Here is a 13,938-nt window from a genome sequence, read left to right as displayed (position 1 = left end):
TGCGCTCGCTGTAGCGTGTGCCGATGGCGAGAAGCGCGACGCAGCCCGTTCCAGCCCGGCAACAGCGAAAGGCGCGCGCAGCGTTCCCATCACCGCCTCCTCGAGCAGAGCGACATGCCCTCCGCGCGCGCACAGACGTTAACACGCGCGCTCCCATCCAAGACCACAGTCGCGAAAGCGGTGCAAGGACGCTCGCGCCAAACTGCGCGACACGCAGTAGCAGCCAACGGTGTGGCCTTGGCTTGGCTGGCGACACACACACAGGCTCCTTGGGCGATCGCGGGACCCTGCAATCCCAGGGACATCGGCTTCGCGTGCCCGACCCAATCAAACAAAACGGGGTCTCCCCTCGCTAACCTCCCCCTCCGGCTTGCCTCGCAGCCACCACATCTCGCTGCAGTCCGGCAGCGACGACGCATTCCTGAGCGGACGGACGTTAAGGGGCGCCCCCCATTGGCGATTGGTCGCCAGGCGCATATTCGGCATACCTCCTCCTCGCTTCATTTGTCATCGCCGCGGGCCTCGCCACGCGTACGGACTCCTTGCGTAAGGCAGGGCTCGTTCGTCTTGTCGGTCTCCACTGGTTCCGTTCCGCACGGCCGCTTCCCCGTTTCGTTTTCTTCCTCCCCCGTTTTGCAATGAGTGGCAATCCGGTCTGTGAAGGCGACAAAGTGACCTCTGCTAGCGGTTGCTGGGCGAACTACCTTCTTACTGAAGTAGCCGGATTCGGAAGCCATATTCGCACTGCAGTGAACTAGAATATACTAGTTCATTACAATTCGCAGGTAAGCTCGGCTACAGACTGCCCAGCGACCCAGCTTCGCAAATCAAGGTGCCCAAGGAGGACGTAGTGATGGCCTTGACCCATCAGAAGCCAATTTTTGCGTAAAAAGCATTGAATCCGGCCCCGCTTCTTGCCACAGCTTGCGCCAGAAGTGCTCGAAATGAAACGAAAAAAAAGAAAACTATATAAAATTGGCCGTTAATTTTTAAAGATGTTGTATTTCACTCAATTGGCGTGCTCATCGTTACAGTTAAACCATTAGTGTATAATAATAAATTTTCGCCAGGAGGTCCGCCAGTGGCGAATACCCTGGCTATGGAGCATGTGCTTCGTGCTCACAGGCGCCATCCGCAGGCCTGAAGACGTATTCTGTGCCTTAACCCAGTGCCCCTCCACTCAAGGTTCACAAAGATGACCGCAGTACACATGACGATGATTTGTTTAGGGAGCAAAGACAACCTGACCAAGGTGCCCCATGATGCAAGGTATTTCGCTCTGCTCGCGATGCGGCCAAACACCCATTTTCCGAGCATTTCAGTCCATAGAAGCCGAGAAACTAGCCAAGGGAAAACTTGCACCCAGTGTATCACCGGTGGGCACCCGGCGGCACTGGGGATCGAACCCCGCGCCTCCCTCATACGAGGCCGATACTCAAACCATTCGCTTCGGTCCCCAGCGCATACAGTGGCAGGGGAAAATACGCGTTATTCTTCATCGGGGTTAAGAAAATACAATCCTTCGGGCTGAAACAGCAGCTATATGACTTCCCAAACGTCTAAACGCGTAGTATTTATAGAGTTGAAGCATTTAAGCATTGAAGTGCTCTCTCGACAAAACGGCTAGAAGTTCACTGCGCTAATGCTCATCAATTCTTTTTTCAAATTTGTGGTTGAAATTTATAAGTATAGTATAAAACAATATAATGTAATCGAATAATAGCCAAGCGAATTTGCTGCCCATCATTGTTGGAACTCTTGGACAACCTTTCGATTTATCTGAAGTATTTCAAAGAGCGAGGCGCTCATTCCTGCGCTCCGCGTCGTCGTCGTAACCGGTTGTCCAAGTAGCAGAGCGAGACGCCACGGGAAGATGCCGCAGAGCGGCTGGCAGCACAACACGCCACCTGACAGGTGGCAGCTAGTAGCAGAGCGAAACGCCACTGCGAAAGCGGAGGAATGCAAGGTGGCTAGCTGCCAAAGGAAGATCACGAAGGGTGGCTAGCAGCGTATAGAATGCCACCTGCCAGCTCTGGCAGGTGGCGTGTGAAGAGCTGCGCTCAAACTTCGCAACTGCCGTAATTGTGTGTGAATTTGTATTTCTAATTGGCATCTCGCGAAGAGGTATCAGCAATCGGTGAAAATATGAGCGATGCATCCAGTAGTAATAAATTCATGCCAAACACTGGCAACGCAAAGTATGGGAATAGCGGCCAACATGAGAGGAAGGTTAGCAAGACTGGGGTACAGTAGCCACCCTATAGCGACCACATGCAAGAATCGGCGCAACGGCTTAAACCACAGATGAACGTTTGAACGTAAGCTGCTTTCCACTGGCGCAGCGGAAAGACGCAGAACCGTGCGACGTCTTTTTTCTCTCATATGAAAGCACGAAAATGAGGAGGTTGCCTTAATGAAGACCCGACTCCTCGTAAAATGCCTCTTATTCACGCCACAGAACTCAACTGCGCGGAATTTGACTCTTGCAAAAATTACGCCAGGAACAAATTTTAGAAAAGCTCTTCTTAAGGACTGTCTTGACAGGCTTCGAACAATCTGACGTCAGCCTCTAAAATAAGTCTTTCGGTATCCCACATCAAACTATGATTATTGAATCAATGGACATGCAGGCAGCGAACCCACACGTGCCGTCATCTGCCGCACAGACAACCAATTCAATGTCGGTAGATGCGCTTTTGAGACGCCGAAAAGAAACGATGTATTTGACAGTAATGAGGTGTGCCGCCTCAGCAACTACAAAGGTACGGAGAAAAGAAATGGTCAGAGAGCTGCGTCACGTCGGCACCTTTGGACGACGGGAATGTCCCAAGCCTTGTGTTGATGCAGTTAAGCCGTCTTTTTCAGTGTCAAGCCTGATCAGCGCGGAACAATAGGCCTTTGAGATGCCAATGTCTATCAGAATTATCGTATTCAAGTTGCGTTACTATCAGCCCTGTCCGCGACACTGGACAGAGAAGAAGCTTCGCCGATAACGGCGAAACCAAGAGGTGTTGTGGAAGAAACGTCCACAAAGCCTGTTATCTGCCAATGCGCACTTCGTAAAACAGAAACGTCCACGGTCTAAGCCTGTAAATAGGACGCATTCAGTGATAAAACGCATGGCACGAACTGTATCGTACACATTGTGTATGGAACCAGATAACCAACATCCGTTTGCGGTAAAAGTACAACCCGTTAACGTGCTCTTACTGCACACCAGAATCGTCGCACTTTGCTAACGACTAGCTGCGAAATGAACACCGCTGCTGTGAGGCCTTCCGGGTGGGAACAAACAAATACTATCCGCGGAAGTTACTTCGTACCATCTGTTGTAGGATGTCTGTTTCAAAGACGCAGTCACGTGGCATAAGCTCGATTCCGATCAGGCACAGCATGTCTTTCTCTAGCTACCCTAGTGTAATAACATCACTAGCGTAGTGAGACGTGGTTCGGCTGCTGAGCTAATTAAAGGAAACGGATTTGATCTCGCCAACAGCAGCTGCATTCAATGTTGCAAGATGCAGAAGCCTCCGTGTTCAGTCATTAAGGCGTTTGTTAAAGAACCAAGATTATTCGAAATTAATCCGAAACTTTTCGCTTTGGCTTGCCTCGAAGCCCATATATTGTCGCCTTCGCGCGTGGAATTCCACGAATCAACAGCACAGTACATACGTCAAGATTAAACAGCTATGCTAGAGTGGATACTTAAGCATGTCGGCGGATTTGGAACATGAAATACGTAACGAAAATGGACGAGGACAGAATAAGAACGCACACAGACAGAGCGTTAACTTGTAAGTTAGGGCTGTGTCTGTGTGCGCTGTTTTAATGCGAGAGGGTTAGTACTCCCATATATAGGGAAAAAAATGTCCGGCGGCGTCGACCCTTTGAAGCATCGCAGCCGGAGCAACCGGCCGTTTCGGCAATCTATAGGTAGACCACCTAGATCACGTGACACTGTGGCGTCATCACAACCTGCCGACCGGATTGTGAGCAAACTGCGTACCATGACAGGTGGCAGTTAAATGAGTGAATGCTCGCGAAAGGTTGTCTGTAAGAGCAAACTGGGTCTCAAAAGCCCCACCGATGGCAGCACCTGCCATCGCACGGCAGTGGCGCATCTCTTAACAGCTGCACCAGTACACGTCAGGAGTGATTGACGACACCCAGCGATCTATGAAAAATGCAAAGTACAGAATGACCAATTCTGCATACATTAACCCATTAACGCTATGGGGTCATATTCTTGAGGCGGATATTATGTCCCCTTCATGCGTCTTTTCTTTGTTCATCTGCTTTCTTTGCGGGACGCAGTTCATGTTCAAAAGGTGTCATCCGGCGTGGAAGAGGCGCGAGAAAATAGACTCATGAGAATGAATACATTCTAATCGGTTAACACGTGAACAAGCGGTCTCAAGGACTCCGAAAATCCTACTTCATCCTTTTTGACGCCTGTGCGTCTCGTCGTGCAAAAAAAAAATAACAGCTGAGGCTGCCTCGCCTTCTCCTCTTCCACTGTCTGAAGCGCAGGCCGAGTCAAGTAAGGCAAACGCTACAGCCTCACTGTGAAGAGGTCGAAACTCACGTTCATCCCGACGTGTCCCTCCGTGGACCCGTAGCCACACTGCTCCATGTCATTCGCTCACCGAAGGAACAGCCCGTCTCCGCATAAACGCAACACCCGCGGACGACGGCAGCCCGTGCCGCAAAGCGCGGAGGTTATCGGCTTATCAGCGCAAGCCGCCTGTCGAGATGGCGCCCTTCTGCGCTCTGCCGGCGGAATGCGCGCTATTTTCCCGTTTTTCTTTCTCCTGGACACGCACAGTTCTTTCCTTCTCACCTTTATCTTTTTTTCTGGCCTTCCTGACGGTATCAAAGCGTGGTGGCAAAGCCCCACTAAAGGCTTGCGACGCGTTATCAGACAGGGCGAGCATATGCACGCAGCCGGCGAGGATTCCGCCGTGCTTTTCATCACGCCCGCGCACTCGTCGCTATGCAAGCATTGACGGTAACGTGACAGTCCCAACAGGGCCCTGTGGGGGAGACCGACTGTGTTTATTCGCCAGTGCCCTGAACTGAACGAGCGAGTTGCGCGTGCGCTACCACGAGCGGAGTGGCACCGCACAGATAATGGCAACAGCCCCAATTTGTCTCCGCCTTGATAAAGACGTTTGCTGTCTCGGATACGCGTCAGTGAAACAAGCAAAGCGCAGTGTGTGCGCGCCGATTGGCCACGTAGGTAAAGTCGGTTATCAGGGTCTCATCCGCAGCGGTGTACACACGCCCACTCCCATACGTTCCGTTCGGCTAGTTTTGTCTGCGCGCGCATGTCTAAATGCTCCACGGTATACGCGCGGAGACAACCCGACTGAGAGGGCAGTTTTCAGCATGTATGACTGCAGCGCGCCATTGACACGCTCTAAACTGAGCGCAGGGGCTGCTGGCCCGTCGATTTAGACGTAGAAGGGCCAGAGATGGGCAAAAACCCAGTTTCGGTTTCCTGGTTTCTGCTGTTTTAGAATATGTCTAACTAGTATTTTGAAACATTGTTTTCTTTTTACGCAGGAGAGAGGGGACTTTCTTCGGTGACGTGACTGTGTTGCGATTATAAACTCAAAATGTTCGAAAAAACCCCGGAGTTGCCCATTTACGTCGAGAAGCTTTCGTAAAACATGAAAAAAAAAATCTTTCAACATATAAAAAAGCTATTCTGGCAACTACTGAATACTGAAATCGAAAACAGGAACTTTGTTTTCTGGAAATAACAAGAAAAACATTAAACCAATAAACAATATTTAGCATTGCATAAACAAATTTTCGCTTGCGCACACGAGATTAGGTGTATGAGGAAGAGCAAGGTGGTTCCCTTCGCTGATATGCGACTGAGACAAATTGAGGCTTTACCAACATAGGGCTAGGGTGAAATGCTAGACCGGAGGACCAGCAGCCGTGGACGTCCACGGAACAAATGCAGAACATTTTCCTTCCCGAAATGCGCCTCTTCATTTCACTATGTCCGTGCTAAGAATCTTTCATGGAATATGAGTGAGTGAGTACGTGCGTTTACAAAATTTTTGATCACTCAAATTATAAACCTGTTAACAGAGAGCGCTTACTTGAATCTAAAGGTGACCTATGTGCAGGTAAGAAACTGATATCCCATCGTATGTCACGGTTGAAATCAGGTGGCCAGAACCGAGTAGTGGAGGTAAATATACAGAGCTTCGAACGAGTAGAAAACGATCGCGTTTGATGCCTCGCTGCGTTAACACGGTCCTTATCGTCTTTCTTTTTTTTTGCCGCAAATAGTTGTGAAGTTTGCTCAAATAAATCTTAAGCACCCTTACATACATAAGAGTGGACTTCGTGATAAAAAAAAGCATGAATAAACCTAACTTACTGGGAACAAACAACGCGACTTCATGGTCCTGTATATTAGAAGAAAAAAAAAACGATAATAACAGTTATAGTCAAGCTTGTGCGGCTGATTTGTATGGGCCAGAAAAACAAATTAGTCCTTCTGGGCAAAACAAGTTAAAAGACCTACAAAACGAAAGAAAGGCACATGACAGACGGCACCCTACGTTTTAATAAAAACGGTAGGAGTGTGCGAACATTCGGAATTGGGAATAGGAATCGAATATGTTTCTTATTCGGTTCATAATCAATTTTAAAGTTAGATATTCGAAAATTATTCGGATATTTTGCGAGATTGCGAGAGATTTTCGAGTTTGCGAGATGGAGCCTTCTACAAGACTTCACCGCTTTCTCTCCTGTATTTTTTTTTTTTTTACGAGGGTCGGGAGGGTATTTCGTAACTCGACTTTCCGATAACTGGGGTATTTCTTTCGGTCCCTTGTTGTCCGAATTAATGGCTTTTTATTACATTATGTTATTTTCAGTTGGAGGTCATATAATTCACGGATTTCAGTTTATCCCTTATTCTGCTTGAGCACATAGGCTGCATGCTTTTATGCTGTTTAATCATGCAGCAAAAATTTCTGTGCACGTCACGTTATTTTTTAACAATCTAGTTTTGTTTAATCTCAGTTGCAAAGATCTTAAACTATACTGAAAAAAAAAATTAAGGACAAACACGTTTGCCTATATATATATTTACCTGAACTCTTTTTTATAGTGACCCACACTCGATTCGATATTCGAAGGCAGTTTTCCTTCATATTCGTATTTAATTCATATTCGAAAAATTCAATATTTAAAAAACGGACCCCTACTACCGAAATGCACCGATCTCACTTTCAAGGCACGAGGAATAAAGCGGCAGTAGGCATTTCAAGAGCTACGTGCTATACACGCTGTGAAAGCGGGGATAATTCTCATTCAGACGAAAGGAAAACGAAACAACCATATTAACAGCAATGCCTGGTTTCGTTGTGAGAGCGGCCGCGCTCCGGCTAGCCTGCACCGTGCCGTCGGTGCCGTTGCCGGCGACCTTCTGCGCAGGGCGAAACCGGGCCGGCGGTACACGCAGACTAAACGCTTGTCTTGTGGCGCCGCCTGTCGGATCTTTGGGGAAATCAGACGGAAGCGCTGGTTCCCTCTGCGGTGCAGCGTCGCTGAGTGCGAGCGTGCATGATGAGCAAAGGCTCATCACGGCCATGGTAATATAATGATCCTGCTCCAATTATATTCCATTGTGAATTCTTTCTTCCCTTCGTGTCTGGCTCAGGGCTCGAGGCCAATCGGCATAGCGGATGCTGAGGGTGGCATAACTTGTTGCGTGCCAGAGCATCACAGTGGGTTTGAGGCTAGTCGTAATAGTGGGATCCGGATTAGTTTCTTACAATTTTTTTATAACGGACTGTCTAGAGATAAGTCCGACGTTTCCAGTCAATTTCCATTAAAAGTACGGCGGACGTCGCTGTAGGCCTGGGGCTAAAGTTACGTCCAAAGTGTGCCCGTCATGCTGCTTCCCACGCGAACATGGAGCTCAGCATTCGCGACTTGCGAGGAGTTGCAGGGAGAAGTTTGTTCATTCTAACATCTCCACGCGCCCATAAATGACACATCAGCGCTGTGTCTGTCCTTTTCTTCCCACGTCCCCGTTCCTTGCGCTGTCCATCAATAAGAAAAATGACATGTCGGCGTCTTTACGCCAGGCTGCGCCGAGCGAGCACCGCCCTCTCTCGCACCATGCTGCATGCAAGCGACAGCGGCAGGCGACGCGACCCAGCAGAAATGCGCAATCGCTCGGTACCTTCGCTTCGCTCTTTTAGTTAACAGTAACGTAATCTGTCACCACAATATGCTCGTAATTTAAGCACCCGGCTGTTGCTATATAGCTTTTGCGCCGTCTGCACTTCTGCACCGACTTCTGCGGCGCGGGTACATGTAATGGGGATCGAGCGCTTGCTTGCACCCGGCACAACACTCATCTCGCCGTGCAAAACATTCCGTAAGAAATAAATATTATCCTAGCTTTTTTTGTTGTACCGGAATACATGATTTCCATCATTTAAATTTTTAGCTCTTTCTTGCGCCTACGCTGGTACAGAGGCGATGAACAGGCCGGCGAGCCTGCCGATGCGAAGATGCACTCCACCGCAATGCGCGGGAGAGCGACCGGAAAGCCAGAAGCGGGAACTAACCGCTTCCGGGTAAACAGCGACGTTGTTGGGGTAGTTTGGAAAAAGGCTAGGCAAGCGCCCAGCTCGCAGCTTTGTCTTCTCATGAAAGTTTGCGTACGCGGGGTTTTAACCCCAGCGGGTTTGAAGTTAGCACGAGTTGAACGGACCCCGCTCAGCCGTCGTGACACGCGAGCAGAGATGCGGCTCGCGCTCAACTTGGACTGCAGAATAGGGCTCGCGAAAAGGAAATCCTCGCCGTGTATCAAGCTGACATCGGCACACTACAGCAAGTCAGATTTGCCACATATGTTTGCATCGAAATATCCAGGGGTCATTTTGCATCTGGCACGCTGGAACTAAAAAAAAAATGCGGAAAATGGTGCAACCCGATGTAGTACATGTCATGCGCGTCGCAGAGCAATTGCAGCGCTCTCGAAGAACGCGCACCGAACTCCAATCGGCCAATTCAGGGCAGTGATCGTAAATATTTTTGAACCAACTTAATTTATAACTGTCCTCGTGGATGGTAAATCAAAGGAACGCAAATGGAACAAAATCGAGCAGATCGTCGAGTGAGCAATGTTAAATGGCTGGACATTGAAAAACATGTTGGTGAGATCCGCCCGACGTACTCGGGGTAAAAAATGTACCGGGTCCATCCGACGTACCTCCAGCCACAACCTTTTTTTCATCTTCACCGTCATCAGCCCGACTACGCCCACTGCAGAACAAGGTGGCAGACTGGGCATGTTGGTGATTCATAATGGAAATGCACAGCGCAAATACAGACAAGGACACAAGAAAGAATGACATGGAACACACGAGCGCTGAACACAAGAAAGAATGACATGGAATACACGAGCGCTGTCATTCTTTCTTGTGTCCTTCTCTGTATTTGCGCTGTACATTTCCAGCAGAACAAGGACCACTCCCATAACACTCCAATTAACCCTGACATCAGGACTCAGTGCGTATAAAATGCAAAAGGCACCGCCTTGGATTCCTACGTCTATAGAAGGGCGCTTTTGCAAATACTGACATAGAACGGAAGGAAAAGAACTGTTACATAACTCACCAATAGCTGCTACAATGTATGCTCTACCAGTTTATAGTAAAACAGCGCAAAGAAAAAAAAATCAGATTTAGAGGTCTGCACCCGCGTTTTGTGTCTGTTTCTTCTGCTTTACTCTATCTTATATCTGTTTAGTGCTTGTGATGTAAAACACAACTTCCAGCATATGAAGCATCAGTTAGTGCGGTGCCCTCTTTAATTTTCTGGAATTTTTATGATGGGTCAGCGCTAGGGGTATGCAAACATTCGAAATTCTCGAACAGCGAAACTAATACCCTCGTATCAAATGGGGCACGCGCAAATAATTCGAAACGAATCTAATATCCTCTCAATTTTTCGAATGCACTTCGTATAACTTGTAGGATGCTTCGCCTTTATACAGAAGTAGAACGCGATAGCTTTACTGGGTCCCGTTCGCATCATCTATAACTAGCATGCTCATAATTACTCATGTACGCGCCAATACATGTGTCTAAGACACTTCGCAAGGTCGAAAACCACAGCGCATTCACTAAGTCCGCCTTTATTAATGCGAAAGCATTACTTGGCTATGTCGGCGAGGTCGTGTCCGCAAAATGTGTCGGCAGCCGTTGTATCGTTCACAGAACAGTTAGGATCAAACGAATGATTGTGATCAATAGAGGATGATGTGAGAGTGATGTGCGACAAAATTTGGTGTCGATAGGATGATTAGCTAATTAATTAGAGCCAAAAAGTTAAAAAACCGTCGAAATAGCGCGGACATCGATAAACTGAGTGGGCGGGAAAACAACCATGGACGGCAAAATAGTGGGAAAACAGGCAAATGAGTGGAAATGAAGTTTGAAATGTGTTTTATGAGTGATAATTAATTGAAGAAAAAGTTTGATTGATATACAGTAACTAATTAATTAGAAACAAAAGTCGTTGGACGGCCGAATAGGCTGGTAGGTGGACGGGAAAGCAGCAATGCGCGCCAAATTTTAAAAACAAAAAGGTGTGGTTCAGCTGAAAGGAGAATTTAATTACAGTAACTGTACGAGCCTTCCTCTGAAATTCTCGTTAGAGAAATAAGAGAAGCAAAGAGAGGTGACGAGTTATCCTCAAAACACATGCTTTCGCATTCCTCCACGTAGGCAGACTTCAGCGCCCTCAGAATTTTTTTCAACTTGAACCAACGATCCTTCGTGGCCTCTGAGTAGCGTGCCCGTCTTGAAGTACGAGGATCCTGGAATCTATTTCCACCCAAACTAATCCAACTTTCTTTCCAGCTCAATTACTCTCCTTCCATTACAGGAACCAACCTGAAAAATTGGGCGTCAATCCGAATATGGCTAACGCATGTTCCTGAATTTTATTAACTCTTTGCTTAATAATAATAATAATAATAATAATAATAATAATAATAATAATAATAATAATAATAATAATAATAATAATATTAATAATAATAATAATAATAATAATAATAATAATAATAATAATAATGATAATAATAATAATAATAATGATGATGATGATGATGATGATGATGATGATGATGATGATGATGATAATAATAATAATAATAATAATAATAATAATAATAATAATAACTGGTTTTTTTGGGGAAAGGAAATGGCGCAGTATCTGTCTCATATCCCGTTGGACACCTGAACTGCGCCGTAAGGGAAGGGATAAAGGAGGGAGTGAAAGAAGAACCGAAGAGAGAGGTGCCGTAGTGGAGGGCTCCGGAATAGTTTCGACCACCTGGGGATCTTTGCTTGTCAGGATTTTTCGCTCACGGCCAACGGCGACGATGACGACGCTGTCCTTCCTGCGACAAGGGACTCTTAACCCTTCCGGCCCTGGATTTTTTATTCGGGACGCAGATCTTCTGTTCTGTGTTTTTACGATGTCTAATGCCTCATAACCACGTAATAAAAATTTAATGCTCGCGGTGCAAGTATTAATTGATTAGCAGGTATGGTGTCAAAATAGGGCACTAGGCCTCAGTGTGTGCAAAAATGCAAAAGGGACCGCTTTGGGCACCGCAATTCACAACAAGAAGTGAACGAAATATTTCTTATTTTGCAGTGTGACCGTGGGTATGTGCCATTGCTTCAGAGGCAATGCCCCGTTCCCGGTATCTCAAAAGCTTTTTATCATTATTTCTCGAAGGCTACGACAAGCGACAGCGAAACTGAGAGAAAAAGATGCGGCTAGGAGATTTTGCACGGTCATGTCTTTTTACATGTGCACAAAGGGGAGAGTTTAAAGCGGACAATTCCTTCAAAATATATGTGAAAAAAAACCGTAACTTGAACTTTATTCACCACTATAAACTTTCTTGAACTTTTTCCGCACTCTCTCACGGAATTCCACGATAACGTCTCTTCGCTCTTTTCTTCTCGGTCTTCACCTTTCACTCCACCTCTCACACATGCGCACTAGTTCAATGCAATCCAGCGAGAGCGGGCAGTGCCATCAAACCAGCATGCCTTCCAACTTCAACACGCGCATTCTTCGCCAACACAAACAACGCCAACAACAATAACAACAACAAGAGTAAGAAGAAAGCGACGGCCTCGTCGATGCGAGCGCGGAGTGTCACCGCGCCACGTCGGCAGCTTTTCCTGCACGCATCAGTGCGGCGGCGGAAGCCAATCTCGCGGATGCGTTTCAAGCGCGGGTCACTGAACTGCTTGCCGCACGGGCCGGTCCTTCACGAGCCGGCGACCGCTACGCCGCTCCGCTATGCACACAGTTCTTTCATATGCATACGGACCGGTTGCTGCTTTCGATGCTACGCGGCACTGCGCGCGAAACGTCTGGCTCGTACGGGAAAAGTCACAACGAGCTTATGATAAGACACGTTTCGCGACGGGCCTTTAGTAACCGCGGTCGGCGCGGCTGCGGAGCGTACTGTTTAGTTTACTTTTTTCTCTCCAACGAAACAGATGGTTGATTCTCGTTTGACTCGTTTAGGCAAAGTTCCACATGGGAGCGTGCAGTTTTCTCTGCGCGGCTGTGTAGTACGGTTTATGCCACCTAAAAAAAAATGACGAAAACGTTGCAGCACGAGGGCTTTCGGACGCGTCTGTGCGCACGCATGCAAAAAAAAAAAAAGGCCGATGACAGGAGGTTAACCTACTGTTAAGCGAGTTAGTTTGTGTTAATCTTTTGCATGGTTGCTTAGTCCCCCAAGTAAGCGGGCGCTTTATTAAACACCTTGTAAAAGCAGGTCAAACCGCATTCGTTATCTTTAGTACCTAGCTCGCAAGCTCACAAGATAGCAAGCGCAGAGTTTTTGTTTTTCTTTGGTGTGCTAGTCGTTTAAAGTTAGGTCGCAGAGGAGAGAATTTCAGACACGGAAATATCCTTCGCCTCGCCTTTTAATAATGCACGCTGGCTCGAAGGGCTATTATATCCCTAAGAATCCAGCGAATATCCTTCTTTCCTTTAAACTAGTGGACATTAAGAGGAATTTTATAAGCGCAGTGGGTTTAGCTCACGGTCTTTACCAGATAAACAATTTTAAGCCTTAGGCGAAGCTTGGTGAAATTCAGTGTCCAGTTAATGCTGAGAGCTCGCTAGTTTAGTTCCGTTCAAGCTTCTTAAATTGTTGTGCATAAAGAAATGTGGAACAGAGAAAAGACGCAGTCCCCTTTTTTTCTCTACGTGCGTAATTATGAAGCTCCAATGTCCAGTATGGTACTGGGAAGCTCGGTATAGGCTCCGGCTCCAAGTAAATGCTTGGGTTATGCTGCTGTGTCCAAACCTACCAAGTAAATTGTCCCGTCGTTCTCTTTTCTGTGTGTTGTATTTATTGTACTTGAATTCTGGAAGCTATGCACCAACTTGCCCCGCAGAGCACTTTATTGAACTACCAAGTGGAACTTATAATTTTGCTTAGCTTACGATATAGTAGCATATAATTGATTGATTGACTGATTGATTGATTGATTGATTGATTGATTGATTCGTGACAGGGACCTTGCTCTAGAACTGGGCATGGTACGGCTCTGAGTGACGAACATAGAGAAACTGCGCAGGAATCTGCAAGTTATTCCTTAGCTAAGATATCGATCTAGGGCATACCTAAGAATAATTGCCGACTACTCCTAGCTACCATTTAATAAACATGCGTGCCAGACGCAGTCATATCAAAGCACTTAGTGTCACACTGTCGTATTTGCTCGAGAAAACCACCCAAGCGCCGGTTTATTACAGGGATACTGATCATTTAGTTTTCTTTCCTACCTATGACGTAGCGCTTCCAGTGGTTGATTTCAGCTATAGCGATTAAAAGGAGGACAA

Source organism: Amblyomma americanum, chromosome 7 (genome assembly GCF_052857255.1).
Source record: "Amblyomma americanum isolate KBUSLIRL-KWMA chromosome 7, ASM5285725v1, whole genome shotgun sequence".
In the NCBI taxonomy this organism is placed as follows: domain Eukaryota; kingdom Metazoa; phylum Arthropoda; class Arachnida; order Ixodida; family Ixodidae; genus Amblyomma; species Amblyomma americanum.
The sequence above is the reverse complement of the archived record's forward strand: the minus strand, read 5'-3'. Positions refer to the sequence as shown.